This window comes from Pinus tabuliformis, chromosome 6, assembly GCF_031772625.1.
Source record: "Pinus tabuliformis cultivar Carrire ecotype Pingquan chromosome 6, CPIR1, whole genome shotgun sequence".
NCBI lineage: Eukaryota > Viridiplantae > Streptophyta > Pinopsida > Pinales > Pinaceae > Pinus > Pinus tabuliformis.
Window position 1 is genome coordinate 1,355,325,936 of NC_142292.1, and position 7,853 is coordinate 1,355,333,788.

The 7,853-nt window shown below is 41.6% G+C and overlaps 1 pseudogene; it reads left to right on the plus strand.

Annotated features, from left to right (window-relative positions):
* Positions 1-691: 691 nt before the first annotated feature.
* On the plus strand, positions 692-1,886 carry LOC149263661 (uncharacterized; annotated as a pseudogene).
* The last annotated feature ends 5,967 nt before the right edge of the window (positions 1,887-7,853 follow it).

Genomic DNA, 7,853 nt, shown 5'->3' on the forward strand with positions numbered 1-7,853 from the left:
GAAAGTCACGTTTTTCTTCTCTATCAAGATTAGGCTTTTAGGCTTATCTTTCTCAAGATATGGACAAAATTGGTATTACTGGGTCAAATGGCACTCCTTACATATGACAACTGGCAAGAAAAATTGATCACCGCCAAGCAGAGAGTTGCGGTATGGATGTGGCCATCATGGTCATACTCAAAGACCGCCCTTAAACGTTTCAGTTGGCGATACATTATTATTGATGAAGCGCATCTAATAAAGAATGAAGTTCACTTCTTGCAAAGACTATGAGAATCTACTACACCAACTACAGGCTTCTTATAACCGGCACACCTCTTCAAAACAGTTTTCACAAACTCTGGTTTCTTCTCAAATTCTTACTTCCAGAAATTCTTATGATCCTTGTGGGTGCAGGTCTAGCAAGCTCTGTTGTTCTGAAGAATGGTCGCTTGTCTGATATTATTTCAGAAATTCAGTCAATGATAACACGATTGGATAAAGGAGGAGAATCATTAAATGGCAATCTCTGTCTGAAGCTGAGCGAACGAATGTTCAAGGGATCTCCGTGGCCCTCGGTGGAGGCCATTGCTTCATTCGTCGACAACGATCATGTATTCTGTTTGCTTTACAGAGAAATGTGGTTCCGCCATTTTTATGCGAGGCTGTCCCCAAATCTGAAGCAGCGGGTCGAATCCTGGGAAAATTATTGTAGTCTTTTTCAGGTCATTGTTCACGGCGTGGTTAACATGCAGTTACCGAATCAATGGCTCTGGGATATGATCGATGAGTTTATTTATCAGTTCCAGTCGTTTTGTCAGTATCGTGCTAAGCTCAGGAACAAGACAGATCAAGAACTAGCTTTTCTGCGGGAATGTGATGAGGTGTGGAATGTCTATAGTGTGCTCAACTATTTACAGGCTCTCGTTGAGAAGTCTGTGATCATCCAGATCCTAGAGGAAGAGAAAGAAGGTAATTTAACATTTACTGCAACTGATGGATATGACTACAATGGAGGAAGAAATGTTCTGAAGGTTCTGGGATACTTTAGTATTATTGGTCTACTTCGTGTACATTGCCTTCTTGGAGATTATTACAGTGGACTCAAGTGCTTGGCACCTATAGATGTTAACCATACAGGTGTCTACAATTCAGTGATTGGAAGCCATATCACAACTATTTATTATTATGGATTCGCCAACCTTATGTTGAGAAGGTATGTTGAGGCAATACAGGCCTTCAATCAAGTTCTGTTGTATATAATAAAGACCAAACAGTTCCATCAAAAGTCTCCACAGTTTGACCAAATTCTGAAGAAAAATGAACAGATGTATGCTCTATTGGATATATGCCTCTCTATCTGTCCACAAATGAAGCTTGTTGAGGAAAATGTGAACGATCAGCTGAAAGAGAAGTATGGAGAGAAAATGGCAAGAATGCAGAGAAGGAATGAGGCTGTGTATGACGAACTTTTTTCATATGCCTGTCCTAAATTTATTACTCCTTCAGTACCAAACTATGATGAAGCTCTTGTAAATTATAACCAGGATGCATATAGGCTTCAGCTGAAGCTGTTCTTATCAGAAGTAAGACAGAAACAACTTTTGTCAGGTCTATGGAGCTTCTTGAAGTTGTATACATCCATCTCAATGGAAAAGCTCGTGAATTTTATGGACGTTGATGAGTCTACCGTAAGGACAACTCTTATGACATACAAGCATAAGACTCATGCAATTGATCATGATGAAAGAATTATATCAAATGCGGATGTTGACTTTTATATTGATGAGGATATTGTTCATATTATTGAATCAAAGTCTTCAAAGCTATACGCTGATAACTTTATGCGTCACATTATCAAGTATGAAGAGATTATTAGTGATTTGGACAGAGTTAAGCTTGAATAAGATGGTTGCTGTTTTTGCATTATGGAAATGCCAACTGTAATGAGGCCAAACATCCAAATTTTGTAATTAGAGAAGAGCAGTCTTAAGCCATGAACAGTGGCGATCATTTAGCTATGAAAGGAAGACTGTGCTTTTGAAATTACACAGCAGTTTCGTAGCGCGCTGCGAAACTGCTGTAGCTGCATGTTACAATTCAGTTGATCAGTTATGATTGACAAAGCGGCAAATCTTTTTGAAAGGTTTTGTCATCACACAGGTACATGAAAACGGTGGACAGCACATCAAGGACGTGGCAGTCTGCTCTGTTTTGGGTAATCAAAGATAAAAGGCATGCTTCTTTGGATTCGAACATTTTGAGGTAAACCAAAGACCAGTAAAACAGGGATAATTTCCTATGTTTCAGGACAATGGAAAACGTGTGACATTGAAGATCAACATGAAGCATTAAAGATCCATTACAGCCACCGCCAAAGGGAACCAGATGTCAGAGAATGAAAATGATTGTAGACCAAGGCTGTTATGGAGTTAGAGTCATAGTTGATTTAGATCTCTAAAAAATCCAGTCAACAGTTTGTTATATTTAATAGGCAGTTAAAAGCTAAATAGGTGTCAGTAATAGAAGTAGTTTTCGAATTCCCCTCATACTGGAGGAGGAATCTCGATCAGTTAGAATAGAGAGCTCTATATATAGCTGAAACAGCAGTGTAATCAGGGTTGGAAAATTTTATGATACAGCTTGTATTTGGCTTATGTAAAGACTCATTTTCAGTAATATAATTTTGACTTTACTTCTCAGGATTCATGAAGGATTTCTTATGTTCAGAATATGTGATCTTGTCCTTTCCATAATTTTTACAGTGGTATAGATGTATAATCACTCAGAATTCACTGAATGTGCTCTGATTTCCTGTATGCATTTATAAACTGTGGTCCTATATGAGTTATGTTCTGAATGTCTAAATGCTGAGTGCCCTGACTTCTATGTAAGGTTGAGTTCACTGTTATATTGAGGTGTTGTTGACTCCATAAGCCCAATGGATAGTTGTTTAATGTATTTCCAGCATTCATATTTTTCATAGTTGTTCTATAAGAGTTAGCCATCTTATCTTTAATCAAAATCATTAATCCTTTAAGAGAGAGCCCTCTCAGGTTGAGGAGGCTAAGCCTCAGCCTAAAGTAGGTCTGAAATAGTTACTTAGAGTCAACCTGACCAGCAGCCTATCAGGGTCTGATTTTGAGATAACAGGTGCAACTGAACCGACACACACTGATGCATAGTGTCCATGCTGATCTTCAAGTGTGTGTTGGTGGTCAAGCGCATCGACTTGCCGAAGTACATGTTCAGCTCCAGTTGGACTTGCTTCTTGTCTTCTCCTTGGTGAGTGTGCTAAATGGGTTGGATTGCATGCATGTGCACAATGACATGCATGTTGCTGAATCTCTTGCATGCGATCAACAACATTGCTCACCATGTCTGCTCCATGCCAGCTACTGGGATGGATCTTTAACTTGTACGGGCACAGTTTCATCTGTAAGTGCATGTTGCACCCACTGCTATTCCTGTTCCTATGGCAACTCATTCGTATGTCTATGTAGCTTCATGTTGTTCCTTAAGTTGCTGCTTTAGCACATGAAACTCCTTCTTTGTTCCATTCTCTGCCTTCACATGATCTTCATGTCACATCCTCACCTCATAGCCCAAGTCTCCAAAGTTGCTTTCATCATTAGTGAATTTTCTTGAGTTTGCACTTTGTTTCGCCTTTGTGTTGTCAACAACCTTCCTCTTGCATTCGTTGTGTTCATTGAATTTTATGAATTCATTGCATTTGTTGCATTCGATATGCTGACTTCAGGTGCTGTTCATGATGTTGCTCGTTGTGATGTTGCTGCTATCATATCTTGATGTCCTTTTCTATGAACACCTTGATATCTTCATGAGTAGGCAAGCTCATAGATATTTGATCTACTGCATCTCCAAGTGTGCTCTGAACAGTGTCTTCAACTCTGCTCTCTTGGAAACCATTGTACCTGCACTTTCTGAGAGGATGATCAACACTTGCAATACCTAGAGACACAAAAACACTCATGGCAAGCAATCTGTCAGTAGAAAACCAAAATGAACTTGAGAACTGACTTGCAACATACCTTTGTGACTGATCATGAAGCTTGCGCAATTTCGGCTGGGAGGTCGGGAGACTGACTACCAAGATTGCGCAAGGCATGGTCTGGGCTATTGGGAGACTAACTGACTGTTGGAACTGCACAATGCACAGTCCAGCCTTACTACTGACTGCTAGAATTGCGTAATGTGCAATATTAGATGGCAATGGCTACAAGCTCAGTGACTGCATTGCGGAATTTCCTGGGCCAGTAGTCACTGTCCCTTAGAAATGTGCAAAATAGTACTGAAGGACAGTGCCTGGGTAGAAATGCGCATTTCTGGAGAGGAAGGCAGAGCCTTCCCTCTCAGGATTGTGCAATGCTGTCTAGTGAGGTAGAGTATGGACCAAGGTTGGCCAGACTCGCCGACGGGTGATTGAAAGTGAAAGTGAGTGCAAATGCATGGTGATACTGAGTGTAAGCATAATCTATGATCACGCATGCAAAGGGTGAATGATAGATTTAGAAAATGGAACAACATCTATGTGGGTGAGGCGAGTCGCTGAATCGACGACCATTCATGCAAAACAGTTTCAGGCATGCAAAAACAGTGAGATAGGAACGAAAACTGAAACAATGCTTAGACAAGCTAGTATACATGTAAATGATAGCAAGCGCTCACTGAAATCAAGCAAACAATACTCACACAAGCGAAAATACAAAAAAGTGACAGAAATACAACACAAGGCATGGAAAGCAGGCTTACCCCAAAACAGTTGAGCTGAATGTGCCAACTGCTCCTATATGTGATGTCGGATGTCAGAGCTACAAGGTTGATGTGAGGAATGAGATTTGCAACGTCCAGTTGATGAGTTTTGATAACATCGTGGTTGTGATGCGCATGCCACAAATATAGGGAAAACGACACTTGGTGGGAGGTTTCTGAAATGATCCTTGCATGTAACTTCCAACTGCTAAACATAGACCCCTGAAACAAGGGATGCCTTTACATGCTGCCTTAGGAGAAGTAGCCCATGCATGCAAGTCAGTTTTTCTCGGTCCTAGAGGGAACTGGTCAACTCAGTTGCACATGCAAGAGGCTGTTTGACTGCTTGAAGGAAATGCGAATTTATGGCTAGGACTGGGCTGATTGCCTAGGATATTTGCGCAATTTCTGGATAGAGAAGCTGACTGCTGCCTAGATTTGCGCAAATTCTGGGCTGATTAGTCCTACTGGGGAAAATTGTGCAATTTTCTCTGTGAGGGTTGACTGGCAGAATTGCGCAATTCTGGAGCCCAACAAGCTACCAGTTAGGATTGCACAATTTCTGGAGGAAAGGCTCGTCGCCCTCCATAATTGCGCAATTTCTTAGGGGAGCTTCTCAGCTTGCAGCTGGACCAAGTTCGGGTGATCAGCCTATGAGGGGAATGCATCGAGCTGTGACTGACAAGCTGCCTTTGTGCAAGAAAAACACTGAAGCATGTGAACTTGATGAAGCAAGGCACGTTGCTATGAAGGTTTGAAGGGCGGCTCCAGAAAGAAGCTAAGGAAAAATTTTGGAGGGTGGTTGTAGCCGCTACAACACTTGGAGACACACTGGTAGAACTCCAGCTCTCTAAATGGGCCTTGTTCATGAAAAGCAAGTCTAACACCTCCGAAAGTATTGTTCAATTCCAAACTCCTCTTGGTTTCCACACTAACTTGATTGTAAGATGTAGCAGCTACCAATCTCTTGGTCAATTGACACACATTCCAAGTGAAGGAAACATAGTTGTTTCAATTGGGGTTGAGGGGTATATTGGTGCACAAGTAGTATAGTTGTCAGAGTCTTAGTTTCATCTCTGGTGTTGCTACACTGCCAGCAGGCCTGGATAATACCTTGGTGAAGTCACATAGGAACACAAGCATGGCTCCGCTGCCAGCGAGCCTAGTCAGTACCCCGGTGTAGTTACTTGCATCACCTCCCTGTGCAGGAAGCCTTTCTCTTCTTTCGCCTTATTCATTTTTCATTTTGATTTTTTTTTTTTTGACTTTTCATTGTTTTCATTTTTTATTTTCGCTGTGCATAACATTTATTCATTTCAGAGGTGGAAGAGGGATCCCAACTTATTGAGAGCAGAAGAGGTTGTTCCAGTAGAGAAGTAGTTTATTATACCTCTGATCTACCTGTTAAGGTTTTCCCCCTCACCTTACTCTACTTGATTGAGCTTGGAAGGGTTAACCCAAAAAGAACCGACTAGAGTAGGTGACACTAGTTAGTGTGCAAACATTGTGTTTTCACCAGGGTTCACTTTGAATAGTACATATTTTCCATCAACGTATCATGGAATAAAAGTAACAAGTTCTTCATACAAAGGCATGATGACAGATAAACAAGTAGTGATAGCAGCACAAGGCCTCTTGTGCTTTACCCATCTTGGTTCAAGAGTCATACATGGTTTCATGCGAAACTATCCTATGAAACGAAACAAGCAAACTAACAAACAACAAAGAAAAGAAAGAGCAGAAGCAAAAGCGAAAGAAAAGCAAGTAAGCAAACAATCAAGTAGACAAACAAACAAACAAAGCAAGTAAGCAAACAAGCGTGAAAGAAAACAACTCCAAAGAAAACACTACTACTACTCCTAAGCTAACAATGCATGGGTCATCTCACGTGAAGTGATACATCCAATGTAGCCACCAACGCATTGGTTGACCCATGTTGGTGAAGGCATGGTTCGCGAACAAGACAGCTATGTGAACCAGCAAACAAGAAAGATATAGCAGTGAAGACAAACACACTCCGTGCTTACAAGTGACCACAAAACAAAGATGAATGAAAGTGCATGACATGCATTCCGTGGCACTGCCATGATGTTGTGCTACACTGTGTGCTTATGTTGAGTGTATGCATTCTCTTGACTGTGATATGCAAGAAAACGTGAGAAAGATAGACCACTTGTGTTGTGCATGTGTGCTTGCTGTGAAAGATTCCTCCAATGCATGAGCGATGGCGTCGTGTAGTCCGAGTGGAGGAAGTGAAGTCTGGGTGTCTGGTTGATCTTCTATGCAAAGCAAAGAGTGATGAGGAGCCTTGAGTGTTTCAACAATTTCCTAACCGACAGTGAAACCAAACTCAGGACAGCGAGGGCCTGACATAACCATCAGCTCGGATTGAAGTGCCTCAACAGTGTGGGGGGTTTCAACTTCGTTGATAGATATATCATCGTGGACCATTGTCTTGGATAGATTAACAACAATTGAATCAACATGGTGATCAGAGGAAGTGAATAGATCACGACAACCAAGATCAAAAAATTCATGACGCTTGTTGGCATCCTCATGATTTGATGAATCGGGTAGAGGGGTAGATGAGAAGCAAGGATATTCACCCTCTGTGTTTTCAAGATGTGTCCTCTCCGCACTATAATGATAGACTAACATCCAAGGTGTTCTATGAATGATCAGAAGTAGAAGCATTCGGAAATGAGTTTTCACAGGAGAAATCAATAGTGGCAGAATCACAAGGGATGCCAGGTTGAAGCAGATGAGGCACAACATGAAGGGAGTCATCCTTCACCGCGAGCTCTTCTTTAGATTCCTACACACACTCATCATGAATGATGGCGCAGGTCGACTGCATAACACCAACTCTGTCGACAACTTGATCCTCGTTCACAACAAGTGAGAAGCCCAGAATGGGAGAACACAACATAATAAAATTCGGAGGATCAACAGAACACAAGGATGAAGGTCGAGGGAACGAATCCATGTGACAACCAACAGGCTTGTAAGCCAAATATGCGCAAATCTCAAGAGTAGGTGGGGTGGGAAGATGTGACAGTTCAACAGAGGTGTGCACATGATCTCCCACATCACTCTGCGGT